Below are 15,889 nucleotides of genomic sequence, written 5' to 3'. Positions count from 1 at the left end.
TGCATATAACATGACTCTCCGAGTTTTCTGTTATTCTTGCTTTCCTTTGAACCCGTTGATGTTGAGGAGGAAGAGGTTTGTTTCGGAGATGCTTGTCTCTTCCACAGTGTGTTCACCAATATCTTGTGAGCATGCTGGAGTGGAGGCAGAACTTATTCTTTGTAAGGGAAGGAGCAGGGGCAGTGGTGGTTTTCGGAAGTGGCGTGGGTATAGCATACGCATAACAAAGCAAGCGCAGCATCACTTCAAGAATTGCTGTGTCAAAAGACAGACCTCCTGTACAGCCCGTCAATGAATGTATAGAACTGACACTCATTCTGAAAGAACATCTATCACCAGGCAATATATTTGATATTTTACCATCCTAAACAAACAATTGAAATGAGGAGAAATTGGTTCCTTTAACCTCTTTATTTTCTTTTTGCTCGGTTGAATTGGCAACAGTTACTTGAGGAACTCTGTTTGACCCTTACATCTATCAATAATAGTTGTAGCGGTGTTAGATTACATTAAAATTGATGGCTGCAGTAAGTATTAATTAAGCATATATTACTGATGCTTTTCATATAGATACAGTGCCTTCGTGTTATATGAGTTGTGCACGGGGGTCCTCCTTCGTTATTTAGGTGGTGTTTTTGGGGCTAAGTTTGGAAGGAGTATTGAAAGTTGCAGCTCTTAGGTTGAGTCAGCCCCAAAACATCACCTAAATAATGGAAAGCTTCTGACTCAACATTAGAGCTGCAATTTTCAATACTCCTTCCAAACTTAGCCACAAAACATCACCTAAATAATGGAAAGCTTCTAAGTTTTGGAAGGTACCCTGAAAAGTTGTAGCTTTTACTCTGAGACAGAAGCCTTTCGTTATTTAGGTGGTATTTTTTGGGCTAAGTTTGTAAGGTGTCTTGGAAAGTGGCAGCTCTTACTTTGAGAAAGAAGCCCTGGCAAAGCGAGTAGGTCCCTCCAGCGAAACCTATTGCCTTTGCTTGAATGTTTGCTGTGGTGTAAGGGAGACAGCTGGTCTGCTGTTTTAAAAAAAATAAAATGTATTGAGTGAAACAACGACAGAATAATGCATGAAGATACATTGCAAGACCAAATAGTCAGTTAAATTATAACATTGTACAGGATATATGGAATAGAATTAATTGAGTTATAAAGTTTTAATAGGCAATGTAAACCTGAGAAAAAAAACTTTTTTATATAAGAGAAGAGAAAAAGAAGGAGAAAGGCGAAAGAGAAGATAGCGAGTATAGTAAGATTATGTATTAGTGGCCTTGTAACAATAACTACAACTTTTACCATAATCAGACATTGTTAAGAAGTATATGCAGAAATTATAAGTAAACAGTCAAAAGCAGGATATTTCATAATTTTTAGCGTGGCATGTTAAATATTTAGTGAGCGGCATCCAAATCTGAGTGCGCTTAATTGATAAATGTAGCAAGTCAGTTTTTTAATTAACAAGTTCATGATGATAAAATACAAGATTCCACCAGCATAGAAGATTAATATTATCTGAAGATTTCCAGTTGGAAGTAGTAATTGATATGGCTATAGAGACCAGGAGATCAACCAATCTTCTGAGTGATTTTTGCGAACTTCAGTGACTATGTGCAATACCAAGAAACAGTAGCTCCAGTGAAAAGGGTATATGACACTGAGTGATTACAGTGATACGATTCCATATTCAGACCCAAAAAGAGGATATGTGTGAGCATGTGAAAAACATATGGAAATCTGTGCCCGGCTGTTTTTGGCAGTACCACAAGTGTCATATTGAGTAAGTTTAAATTTATGTTTGTGCAGGGGTATAACAAAGTCTATTATAGAAAAAATACAAAGTTTGTGTAAGATTAGCTGTGTGTGCTGTGGAGTGAATTGTATTCCAAATTCTATTCTAGACAGGGGTTGACCAGGAGGGACCAAAGTCTGTTTCCCATAGTGTCTCGGTGAGGGTGTTAGATCTAATCAAATCAGGTTGAATCAGACGTTTATATATATATATATGTGTGCAGCTTTAGAGTGAGTGGAATCTGCCAGTGGATGTGGGGGTGAGCTGGAGGAAAAGGGAGTATTAAAGAAAAATGTATTAATTACTTGTTGAATCAGAATACAAAGTTATTGATACTGAGCTTGCATAGTAGGTGGAAGATTGGACGAATAGGATCATTGAGAGAAAGGAAGTGTAGATTCAGATTGGTAGATTTCAGAGATGAGGATGATACCTTTATTTGTCCACGCCTTCCAGTCAAAGTCCTTCCATTTCGTTTGATGAATGTATTATACCAGATTGGGCTATTAACAGATTGGTCTGAAGCAGAAAGGGATGTAACATAATAAGGTTTCAGAAGAGTGCAAGCTTGAGAAACAGTGTTAGGTAACCAATATTTGGGAGGGTTTGTCATAAAAAAGAATGTGTTTATGTGAGAAGGGTGTTATCATGGCTTGTTCCAGTGTGAACCAGAGTTTCTGTGGAGCATCATTCATTGTAGATAAATAGGGTTGTAACTGCTTAATGCCAAAAGCTTTGTGATAATTCAAGAAATAGGAAAATTAACACCTCCTAAAGATTTAGGTAATTTTAACTTTGAAAGAGAGATTAGAGGAGATTTGTCAAGCCATAAAAATTTAGAAAGTATTTTGTAAATTGAACCAAAGAAACGTTTGGGTATACAAATAGGTAGCATCATGAGATACAATTTAATAATAGGAAGACACATCATTTTGATAGTGTTGCATCATCAAAAATAGCTTTTGTGTAATATTTATTAAGCAGTAATACCTCTGTTTTGTCCATGTTTAGTTTATATCCGGATACTGCAGAGTAGAGGTTAGGTTTCTGGAGAAAAGTAGGGAGAGAGCTCTCAGGACGTGACATGAATAAAAGGATATAATCTGCGTAGGCAGTAAATTTGATATGGGCCTTATTACATTTAAAACCTGTAAACACTTCAGAATTGCCATTGGTGAAGGAAAGGTTCCAATGCTAAAACAAATAATAAGGGGGGTAAAGGTAAGCCTTGACGTGTTCCTCTTTGAAGAAGAAAATAGGGGGATCTGATGCCATTTACTAGAATCGAGGATTTAGGAGAGGAATACAGTAATGGGGTTAGGCGGAGAAAATTAGGGCCTCTTCAATGCCATTGTAAAGCCCTCATTAAAAAATCCCGGCCCACCCTATCAAATGCTTTTTCTGCATTTAGAGACAGTGCTGGTAATGATTCATGTATCTTATGTGCTTTGTGTCAGCGAGACCGGATCCTCGGAGTTTGTGCCTGTTCCCAATATGTCCACCTCTTGGCAGCTCCAAACTCTACTAGCTATCATAGCACAGAGTTAAAGAATGGCCAAGCGGGGGATGGGTTTTAGGTTGGGAACAGCGGGGAAGGAGACCTGTGGAAGCAAGAGTTAAGAACACAATAGCAAAGTCATTCACATTAATCTTCATGAACTTTGTTTTAATTCTTTATGCTCTAATAACATGAGAGATCAAGAACTTTTCAATAACATGACCTTTTTATAATCATATAATCTGAACATTGAACTTTCTCAAGGTAATCCTTAGAATAGTAATTACATCACAGCAAGAATCAATGAATACATTTGTTCCCAAAAAATTAACTGCTATTGGATTCATGAATGATACTGTAGAATTGGCATTCTGACTAAACTTGTTTGTCTAGAAAGATCACACTCTATTTGATCTAAGTTCCAAGATTCAGTTGCCCAGAAATTATTGCGCACCTTATTGTCAGACTGAGCATCAAGTCTCAAGAACCTGGAATGATCACGCGCTCTGCCGATCTGAACTGCAAGGGTTAATTGCCAAGAATGAATCGCGCACACTGCTGCCGATTCAACCATCAAGATACAAAAGCCTTGAATTGATCGCGCACTCTGCCGATCTGAACTGCAAGGGTTAATTGCCAAGAATGAATCGGGCACACTGTTGCCGATTCAACCATCAAGATTCAAATGCCTTGAAATGATCGCACACTATGCCGATCCGAACTGCAAGGATTAAGTGCCAAGAGTAAATAGCACACGCTGTAAATCACAAAGCCAAAAACTCAAATGTTTCTAGAAAACGGAGTCGAGGTCTATCCCGAACTCCGCCTTACTGCCCTGCTTGAAGATCAGCAAGATAATGAGGACAGGGCCAGGAAATGTCCAAGTAGGCCTCCGGAACAGGAGCCCTGGAAAATGCTGCTGCTCTGCACCGGGACCTCTGAATAGTGAGCACATGGAGCTGGGCTGGGTTCCTTAAATAGACCCAAGCCCCGTCCACATGCCACATCCAGCCAGGCTGCAGGAAAGGCTTGAAAATGAACATTACATTGCAAACAGCATTAATGACATTTCAAGATAAATACCTGCAATGCAAAAAGTTAATATGCAATATCGGCACACAATGCATGAATTATTACATTGCATATGGTTTGTCATTTTGCATTATGTTGCCCGTAGAGCTCGCACTGTCCTGGTGTTGACACTTTGTTAATGATATTTAAAAAGTTACTAGTTATCTGCGACATTTATAATTGGAATGAAGCCAGATTGGTGAACATCGAAATGGCTGGGCATAAGAGGAGGTAAACGAAGAACTAGTGCCTTGGCAAAATTCTTACAATCCGTATTAATCAGAGAGATTGGTCTATAATTTTTGCAGTGAGTTGGGTTATGGTCTTTCTTAGGAATCAAGCAAATATTGGCTCTTAGGAAGGATCCTAGAGCGCACTTTGAGCTAATGAAATAGGTGAAAAGTCTAAAGAGTTTGGGAAGGAGAAACTGAGCAAAATAAAGATCAAATTCTATTGTTAAGCCAGCGGGGCCGGGCGCTTTACCTTTTGGAAGAGATATGAGTGCAGATTGTATTTCTTCAAATAAAAGTGGTTGTTCTAGTGTAGATAAGTTAGTGTGTGGCATGGTTTTTGATTTTTTAAATTAGCAAAATAAGAGATAAGTGCTTCCTCTGATGGAATGCTGTCTGGAACAAAACACTCTGCGCTATCATGATCTCTGAACAGCTTTTCTCCATTTTAGTTAGTGATAGATTTAATTGACGTTTTTCTTTTCTGCATTTAAGATAATGAACGAGAAGTGCATCTGCTTTATTTTTTCCACCATAATTTCTTGCATTGATTTTGAGAAGTGTATCAAGCTCAGTTGTACATTTATTGAACTGGAGCTTAGTGTTGACTAAGGCATAAAGAACCTGGTTTGTTGTTCTTGCTGGTGTAGTACTCATGTTTGAGAAATTATGGGTCAGTATCTACATAGAATTTTGGTGAGCTACTTTATTTTTTGAATGAGTAGCTAATAATGAATCCTTTTGAAGCTGCTTTTAAAAGCATCCCAAACAATCTGGAATGATGTTTCATCATTGTCATTAAACTGAAAAAATTAATTGACAAAGCTGGTATAAGATCTAAGAAAGGTGTTACCTGAAAGGAGTGAATTATTAAATCTCCAAGAGGATTTGTTGGTTCTGTTGGAATTATGTCAAAATCAGTGAAAACTGGAGCATCAGCTGAGATTAGAATAGATCCCGTCTCCGAATTAACTAAATGTTGCTTTAGACTTTTGCTAAAGAAAATACAATACAATCTGGATTGAGAATGGTGAGTGGGAGAGTAAAATGAATATTCTAGTTGGTCAGGATTGTATAACAACCATGAATCAGAAAGTGAGTGATGGAAAATGAGAGATCTGAAAGCTTTGTGTGAGGCATTGGGAACAAAGCGTGAGTTGGAACATCTGTCAAGGAAGCGATCAGAGACTTTATTGAAGTATCCTCCCAATAAACGATTATCTGATGCATGCTCAGTTATGACGTGATAAATTCTTCCAGAAATTGGGATCTGGGTGAGTTTGGACCATATATATTCAGTAAGATGAAAGCTGTGCCGTTGATTGTGAGGTTAACTAATATCCATCTACCCTCTGCATCATGATGTTGGGAGTGAATAGTAAGGTGAAGGGATTTGTGGCACAGTATGATAACTCAGTTTTTGTGACATGGGGGGTGAGAAGAGCCCACCTTCCCACCTTCTTTTAAGTTTGGCAGACTCCAAGTCACTGAGATGCGTTTCTTGTAGTAAAGCTATATGACATTTGAAACAAGCTAAATGCGTTAAACACGCTTCCGCTTAATGGGGTTTTTAAGCCTCTTAACATTCCATGTGATTGTTCTGAGTTGCATCACCTGGATTAAGCATGTACAATCTCTGAATCAATTCAAATATAAGGCCTAAGAAAACTTTTAAAACAAATAAAAGCAAAATTAAACAAAAAGAGATAAAGATAAATGGAAAGAGAAAGATGGAGATATGAATCCTCCGAAAACAGGATGTTTGTAAGTATGACATAACAAGGACAGTGTCCAGGTATTCTGAAGGAGAGAAAGAAGTCAAGAGGCTGCCCATAAGGAATGGGGACAGCAGAACACTAAAGAAAGACAGGCAACGCAACTTTGATATGAAGGTGGTGAGATAAAGAGAAGATATATGTGAGGTTATGAGTAAAAAGAAAACAAAGAGAGTGATGGAAAGCAGATTCAAAAGAAGACTAACAAAACAAATATTCACACATTCTGAAGATCTGAAACTAAGAGATAAGGACTGGACTTACCACTGAACAGATGAGGAATTGCACAGGGGATGCAATAAGCAAGACATGTGAGGGAGACGATACAGGTTATCCACAATGGGGTCCTAAGTGGACATGGGTAAATGGAACATTGAGGACACAGTTTATAATGGGCATTAAGATGCACATAGTAAAACTAACATATCACCAAAAACGGAGCTGAACAATAGTTAATATAATTTTAAACATAATAAATGTCTTTGAATCTAAACATAAATCTATAAACAACTCTGAGAGCATGAAAGTTTTGATATTGTTACGTGATAGGGGATAGACCTATATCCATGACTTCTGTTTTGTGTTGGTGTAAAATAGTTTGTAATTCTGCAGGTTCTTCAAAAGAGTAGGATTTGTCTTTTAAAGAGGCATGGATATAGAAAGCCATATCGAATATTTGTGGATTTTAGTTGAGAATGGAGGTCTAAAAATTGTTTTCGGTGACCTGCTGTGGTAGGAGAGACATCTTGTATGTAAAACACCTTGTGACCTGACCAATGAAGAGAGCCCACTTTCTTAACAACAGAGAGAAGATGTGGCAATTCGGTGAACTGGAGAAAAAGAATGATGATTCCTGTGGGGCGAGCATTGATGCCAGATGAAGGTCAAGGACCTAGACAATGCGTTTGTTGAATAGACAGAAGAGTAGATGATGGAAGATGTAGGATCCAGGGTATCGCTGACGGTAGAAATGCAATCATATCGGATCCTTCTGAACCCTCCGGTATACTACAAAGATCGAGATTATTCCTTCTTTTCCTGTTCTCCAAGTTTTTGTAAGGCATCTGAGTTAAGTAATATCTTTACTATTATGGGAAGTAGTAGGACACATGTCTTTGAAATGACTCATTCTCTGCTCCAATGTTGAGATAAGTTGCTCATTGAAAGACCATTTCTCCTCAATACGCTGGAGTGAAGCATTTGTGTCAATCATAAATGGTCTTAAGGTTCTTAATTCCTCCATTACATCTTCTAAAGTCAAATGAGTTGGGGATTTGTCAGGGGAGTCCAGATCCTTTGTTGGCCTTTTGACAGAAGAGTTATTTGTAGATTTCGTGGTATAGTACCTATATGTTGAGTGGAGGAAGTACATCCCTTTAAGAAGTCTGATGCAGCATCGATTTTGACGAGTTTGGCTTAGTGATTTGAATATTATGTATGCGTACAGAAATAGCCTTGGAAGAGGTTTTGTTAATAGCTTGCCCTTTGCAGGATTTCCCTATAAAGTCTGAAAGTGGTAATGGAGAAACATTGTGAGTGCCACACAATGAGAAATACTTATGGCTGATGGTTCCTATATGCTGAGAATTCATTGCATGAAAGTGAGAGTTTGTCATTCAGAGAAGAAAAAGTAAGTAATCTCAATTGGGCTTAAGTTCACAAAACAAAAATCCTTTAAGGCATTTACCATGTTATGGAGGAACAGTACAGAATGACTCTTGCAAAATAAGATGCAGGCGATTAACTATGAAAGGCAACAGTTGGTGTGCTTGAGAAAAGAAAAAAAGATAACAATTTGAGCAATGTTTCTTAATTATTGAAAACTGTCACAAATGAAGAAAAATGTGTTTATACATGCTGAAAATTAAACACCATTGAGGCTGTAAAATGATAAATGACAGCGACACCCAGTGCTGACGGATTAAAGTGAGCCCTTTGAGAGTAGCCTTTTATGTCGTCGAGCGTAAATGATCTCAGGCACAAATCTGCTGGTGAAGCATGCCTGGTTTTCTGGCTTAGAAATACCTTTGAAAATCCATTATTATCGAAGATGAAGGTATGTTCTGGCTCCTGCAGAGCTCCGGTTCACAGCTTGACATAAAATACGGTCCGGTCAGAGGAAAGATGTCTCTTCCTTTCGGTGAAGTGCAGAAGCCACACGGAGCTCCAAAGAGCAGCAGCCATCTTTCGTGGCTTCCAGCCACATCCTCTGACAGCTGGGATGCTTGACTAGGAATCTGCTTGTGTGGAGAGATCCCTGAGAACAGGAGCAATAATATCTTGAGCCCCAAGGCAACAGTATCCAGCGAATCATGGGGCACTCATTGTTACCGAGGATGTCCCCATTTGCCTGATTGTTTTCAAACAAATCAGACTGCCACATGCTTAAAATGCCGGAAGAAAACAAATCTGTGTTGTACTTGCTAAATGGTCAACTCAAGAGACTGCTCACATGTGCATTCATCCCTTCTCAAAGCTTGGGAATTAATTAGGGAAATAACTAAGACTTATCTATATCTTTTCTGGTACACAACAAAATTCATCCAAAGTTATTGTTCTATTTCACAAGTTGCCTTCACCTCACTGGCCCCAGCCAGCCTTGCCTCTCAGACGACACAGAGGTCTGTTGCCTCCCTCTAAGTTCTTCTGGGTCTTAAGTCAATCAGCACTCTGGCTACAAAAACACGTGTTTTTCTTTGGAAAAAAAATAAACCCTCTTCATATGTTTCAGACTCTGTCACTTTCCTTATTCCACATTGATGCGTCTGTTGTCAGCTCACTTCTTCCATTTGTTCAGCCAGCTTTCTTGCTTTGTTTGGTCATCCAAACTCCCTACTTGTTTATCTTGTTACCGTTCATGGCACTTTTCTCATTACTAGATCATTTTCAAATGTGGTTGATAATGTGGACAACGTTTTTAGGGCGGTAGCTAGAAAAAAAAAATCCTAAATGGCATCACTGTTTTAAATAAAAAAAATTAAGAACATTGGAGACTGAAAAATAGATACGTCCCTTTACTGTGCCTGGGACTCAACTGTGGAATAGTTGAACTAAGATAATTACTATAAAAAGCAGACCTCCTTCGAAAAGAGCTGCTGTATGCAAAGGTATAGTCGAGATGTGGAGACTTTTTTGTTTCCATAAAAATTGGGACTTTTCTTGGAGAGGAAGCAGTACCAAAAACAGGGGTAGAAGAGCGCACAGAACGGGTCCTTCTCTCTCAGAACAGGACTCACAGCCAGGAGATATATTAGCTAAAGTCGCATCATCTGAAATTAGGGATAGAGGGCCATATGTATGAACACATTTTCCCATAGACACAGAATGGGCAAAACTGCTTGCTACAGCTGGCCCAGAATTCTTTGTGCTGCTCGCTAGCAGGCCCCCATGGTACTCAATGAATATACAATGCAGTTAAACGCAGATGTTTATCAAGCGACATTGGCAAGTAGGAAATCCTGCGCAGAAGTCACAGTGGAATTTAGGAACAGACAGATTGAATATAAATGGGTTTATCCCATCGCACTGATGTGCACAGTTGATGATAAACAAGGTTGATAAGAACAGTGGATGAAGGAAGAGAATGCTTGGATATTTCTCATATGAATGCAGGCCAGCCAGTCCTCAGACGTAAAGTGTCCTTTGAACTGGAACAGATTACACCGACGGCAACACTTCAAGGATCATACAAAGCAAACTACCTACCCTATAAGAGAAATAAATAGTGGCCTGGTTAGATAGGAACCAATGTTTATATCTTGGATGGGAAAAATCCCCAACCTGAAGATGAACCGTCCTAAGATTTCTCTAGGCTTTGCCAGTAATGATATCCAAACAAGATATGTACCAGTGGCAATCAGCATATGATAAATTCATCTGCCAGTAAAGTAAACCTAGAATACTTAGAAAGGTACTGCAAGAATCTTGGGTCAGTCTAAAAGGACTGCTGGCCTGTCTGCTATTCCTGTTGATTTGCTCCAAAGTCAACTCGTCCGGCAACCTGCTGTGCCTCTAAAAGCCTGGGAGGACAGCCTGCCTTCAACAAAGACCCAGGAACTCCAGTATAGCAGCGGAGCTGCTTCCTTGCATCTTGCAGGCACCCAAGAGACCTGAGAGGACTCCGTACTACAACAACCCAGCACTGGAAAACACCGCTGCACCGTTCTGCCTAGCCTGAGTTGAAGTGTGCCAATGGTGTCAACATGGTCCCCCAGCCCTTCAGAAAAAGAGCTCACTTTGGACTTGCCCACTGTGGACTACCCAACACCACCTGCAGCCTCTGCCTGCAGCCCCCTTCAACCACAAATACTCCCGGTGGAGAAAATCTGACGCCTCAGGACATCTTTGCATCTTTCGCCCCTGGCCCGTAGAGAAGAGGACCTAAGGTGTCACCACATTCCGAGCATCTAAAGACTTAAACCCACCTGTTGGTTCTCCTCGACTGGACTCCTTGTCCAAACCTGTAGCATCTTTTCTATCTGACCAATCCCCGTTGACTAACAGTTAGCACCCGACACTATCCTGCACCTCTGCACCCAGTTGCCCCAGTGCTGCCTGGTGTGACCTGTTGATGTGGCCTTGGACCTTGTCCCATACTCACCTTAAGTCCAGGAGATTGGTCCTGTAAGTCTCTGTAATATTCATGAATGCAGTACTTGTTTTCTTTCATAGGGCAACATTGCTGCTTATGAAAAATAAAGCGTTTACTTTTTAAACCTGAAAGTATATATATTTTTTTTTATGTACTTACCTGATCTTATTGATTCTGGTGGCTAAATATATATGATTATACTTGTCATTTTTATAAATTAGTGTGGATCTCCTGATTGAGTTGTGTGTCTCATTTATTGACTGTGTGTGTATTTGCAGATATCTAACACTCCTCTTTGAAAAGCCTAAGGCTGCTCAGCCACACTACCCCTTAAAAGAGCACTGTGGGATTGCTATAGCAAGCCAGTGTCCACTAGTAAGGGAACCCCTGGACTCTGTGCATATTTTCCACTTTGATATAGCATATAAAGAGCAAACTTTCTACAACATTATGTACAGTGTACAGAAAAATATGTTGATCTCCTTTCTGCACCTCTTTCTGAGGTCTTGCTTTTCATTTTTTCTCTTGCTCAGCAGAGTTCTGCTCTGGGCACTCTTAAGGGCTATTTGGCTGCCATTTCTGTCTCCTTATGGTTGCCTAATCAACCCTCATTGTTCAAGTCCCCTGTTGTACATAGGTTTCTTAAAGATGTTACCCATATCGTCATTCCCCATTCATTATGCCCCAGGGGGATGTTCATTTGGTTTTAACTTTCTTGATGTGTGCTCCCTTCGAGCCTCTCCACAGTTGTCCCCTCAAGCTTCTCACATTGAAAACAGCCTTCATTGTGGCAATGCAATCTGCCTGTAGAGTGAATGAGCTGGAGACCTTATCATCTTAGCCGCTCTACCTCTCTGTATATCCAGACAAGCCGGTACTTGGCCCAAGGGTCTCTTTTCTACCAAAAGTGGTTAGACCCTTTCATGTAGGCCAATCAATCACCCTGACTGCTTTTTATGCGCCTCCACATCCTTCTAAGGAAGAGGTGAGACTCCACTCTTTGGACCCCAAAGAGTGTTATGGTTCTACCTTGACCATATCCAAGAGTTCTGGGTGGATGACCAACTTTTCGTGGGGTGTGTGGGTGCAAAGAAAGGTCAGTGCAGAAGCGAATCATCTCTTGTTGGGTTGTATTCTGGATTAAGATCTGCTACGCCATGGCCAAAAAGCAACCTCCTGAGGGTTTGCTAGCTCCTTCCACAAGAGCTAAAGGTGCGACCACAACGTTAGCTCATGGATTTCTGGTCCTAGGCATCTGCCAGGCAGCAACGTGGGCATCTTTGCACACACATTTACTAATCATTACTGTCTAAACAGTGGGGTCTTTAGCGATGGGCATTTTGCCTGTTCGGTCCTGCAGGACTTCTTCATTTGAAATTGGTTCACAGACCGTCCTCCAGGGGTGTTATTGCTTGGCCATCTATTCAAAAGGTAAGGAACCGGCAGCTAGAAGTCTCTATCAGATGAACAAGTTACTTACCTTCGATAACGCCTTATCTGGTAGAGACTATATCTAGCTGCAGATTTCATTCCGACCCACCCATCCTTCCCACGCTGTGAAAAGATTTCTAGGAATAGGGGTGACCCATTTCAGGGCCTTAGTTTTGACACACCAGTGGTCAGTGTTCTTCATTACCCTGCGCTTCTGGCATGGAAAGCTGTGAAAAGAAACTCATGTCAACACACTTGAATGGTGCCTATATAGGTTCTGCAACATCACTTCTGGCACAGATGTTGCTGATGACAGGTGCACAGGACTGGCTTTATGGCAGTGCGACTTGTGCGGCCGCACTTGGCGCTAGCTTGACAGCAGGGCACTGACCTCAAGGATGGGGGTGCGCTTTGTTTAGTAATAATTTACACTGTAAAAGCACCTGCTGCTGAGTTCCTTCTGCGTCCAGCTTTAAGACAGCAATAAAAATGTCAGGATAACATGTCATAAATGTTCCTGCTAGAGAGAGGGATTAGAGTTTTGTCTAGTAGCAGTTTTGACTTGCCGTAAAGCAGATTAGGGGGTTAATACGCCTGCTGCATGAAACATCTGCGTTTTATATGGATAGCTGAATGAATTACAAAAGCCAGCCTTTACCAGCGCTATAAAACAAATTAAATGTATGTGAGAGAAGGGCTATACAGTAGAAAGATGAGGGGCACTTTTGCTGGCTGGTAGTGAGGAAATCTGAGGAGGAGGTCATGGGTGTGCAGGGGGGTGCCAGAAAAGATTGTCGCACTGCGTGCCACCAGAGCTCTGCAGACTGGACGTGGAGCTGATCTAAGCCACCTATGGGCACGCAGGGGTACTGCTCATAACAAATCTTTTGAATCCAGTCTGGCGCCTGGAGAAATTCAACAGTAAGGATTCTGCAACTAGATATAGTGCCTTATTACGGCCTTGATGGAGGGGTTTCCTCCATCACAAATGTGGTGGATATCCCGTCTGCCATAATATGATCCCACTTTATTCAATGGAGATCGTAATATGGCAGACAGGATAGCTGTCACATTTGTGTTGGAGGAAACTCCTCCATCAAGGTCATTATAAGGCCCTTAGTCTTTACCGGATAAGGCGTTACCGAAGGTAAGGAACTTGTTCTACACTTCTCTGAAAGTTTCTGACTTTTTTCCCTCTTTCACCTACTAATCCATGGGACTTTAGTGACAAGAGTCACAGACACAGCTAGTTTATAAATGCCGGAGGTGAGACAGTGCCATGTGTTTCCTTTCAGCAACCAGTTTTCAAAACTGTAAGGTTTCTAATGACACCATTTTTGTAAAGTAGATGCAGCACCCCTTTCTAATTCAAGCAGTTTATACTCCATTTTCATTGCTTTAAATAGTTTAATTTGCCCCTTGTTAAAGACAAAATCCATCATGATACAAATATGGTCTCTCCAGATCTGGAATTCATCCCTTTCCAACTCTAAAGTAAAGTCTAGGTTAACCCATAATGATGTAAATTGTGAAGAAAAGGAAGTAAGGGACAGAATGATGCTGGAAGGATTAGGTGAGACAACGACATCTACCTCTTGCTGAATGTGTGGCTCCAGCAGATTGCCCCCCATCTTGACCATCGGGCTTAGAACTACCAAACCTTAGGGTGTATCATTAAGAGTGAAGACCAGTATTAGAGCTTTATGCCTCATAGGTATGCATGAAAAGAATGCAAACAATAGGCAGGGATTGTAGGAGTCCTGAGAAAGGCTGCAGAACCCTATGGGCTTTTGGAATCGGTTGAAACATGTTGGCAACATTTCTTGGATGGTTGAACCTTTGACCTTCATCAAATATTCATAACTTTGTTTTTAATTGTATAGAGGGCACTCACAGAATAAAAGAAATCCGGTAAGGGTATACCCTCAATTTTTTTTATTATACATCTTGATCCCTGCTTTCATCCAGCAACTTCTTATCTAGGAACTCACACTTTTGCTTGAGTGTGCCAGAGTGGTATTCACCTACCTTGGTAGCTCACCTATGAAGAAGCATACCACAATAAGTTGTGGTTGAGGTGATCTTTCTAATTATCTTTGGATCCTTGTGGAACTTAGTAGTAGCAGTCATGTGCCATCTTTGGTGAAAGAAGCCCTAGATATTCATTGTGGAAATAGTGTGTTGAAGGGCGCGCCTAAGTTGATTTCCTCAAAAAACACAATTTGGGAGTCTATGTCTAGAAGAGCTTAGGAAGATTGGGAGAGCTCTGACATTCAGTCATTTGTGATCTCTTTCAGAAGGATACCAGGATCCCTTTGGATGCCCTTGTTGAGTTATGGAACAATGCATTTTCCACAGGAAACTTCCCTTGCTCTCCATTACATTTGGATCTTTACCAGTGATGAATCCCCAACATACTTTTTATTACAAGCTTTGCATATTATGCGGCATGGTTGAAAGTTGATTTCAACTACATTGGATCGATACGGTTGTTGATGCAATCTCATACCGGCGTCAAACTACTGCATCTGTGAGAAAGGTGGGAGACAGACATGTGCAGGGCCTTCGCTCAGAAGGTTTGAGAGAAAATACTAGTGCACCCACACACTCACTCATTTCAACTTGTTCATTCAATTCAACATACTTCACAAGGTGTAACTTACTCCTGAGCGACTACATAGGATTTACCCTTCAGCATGTTCTAATAACTCCAGATACTAGACCACAGGGCTGGGTATTAAACACATATTTTAGGACTGCCCATTAGTAAGCACCTACTGGACGGGGCATCACCAGCTTATTGGCTTTAATAATTGGCCAGGCTGATCCTCATAGCCTTTTATACTCCATCCTAGGTCTCTTCAAGCACCCAAAAACCCACATGGCCAAGTATAAGTTCTTAAACTTGGTCCTTTTTCTATCTAGGTATTGCATTACAATGAAATGGAAGGTCCCCTCCCATCCCCAGATTTAGCTTCGGCAGGACTCCATCACACTTTTCTGAGGCTGTGACTCTTCCCAGGGAGGAGGTAAGAGGCCTCAGGAAATACCCTGTTGCAGACTGATGGAAAGAACTGCTATTGGCTTTCAAGGGCACATTCAAGGACAACACTAGGCCTTCCTTGACCCTCCCATCTGACCCACGGCACCAATTGGGTGTAGATATACACCTGCCCTTGTTTTGTCCGTACGCCCCTTGGATGCAGTGTAATATTGACAAAAGGCAACCTAAGGACCTCCCTTCGAGAACTTAGGTAGTTTGTGGCGCTCGGCACATAAAAAACAGTGGTGGCCGGTAATTTTAGGAGGGAGGGGGGAGGATGAGACACACGTACGCATGCACACTCATTTATGCACACACATGCACACACATGCACACTCACATTCATTCATGCACACACACGCGCACACTCACAACACTCCCCTCCCCTTGTTGCCTAGCTGCTCAGTTGTTGGCTTGGAATTCACCAAGAACATCATGGATAGGGGCTCACAAGAAGC

At 40.9% G+C, this 15,889-nt stretch overlaps 1 protein-coding gene across 2 annotated transcripts in view; it reads left to right on the top strand.

Moving 5' to 3' along the window:
• The window catches only part of MOK (MOK protein kinase), a 401,862-nt gene that overhangs the window by 233,510 nt on the left and 152,463 nt on the right, over positions 1-15,889 (top strand). The gene's annotated exons all lie outside the window — the stretch shown is intronic.

Source organism: Pleurodeles waltl, chromosome 9 (genome assembly GCF_031143425.1).
Source record: "Pleurodeles waltl isolate 20211129_DDA chromosome 9, aPleWal1.hap1.20221129, whole genome shotgun sequence".
Classification (NCBI taxonomy): Eukaryota; Metazoa; Chordata; class Amphibia; order Caudata; family Salamandridae; genus Pleurodeles; species Pleurodeles waltl.
This window is presented reverse-complemented; position numbering and strand designations above follow the sequence as displayed.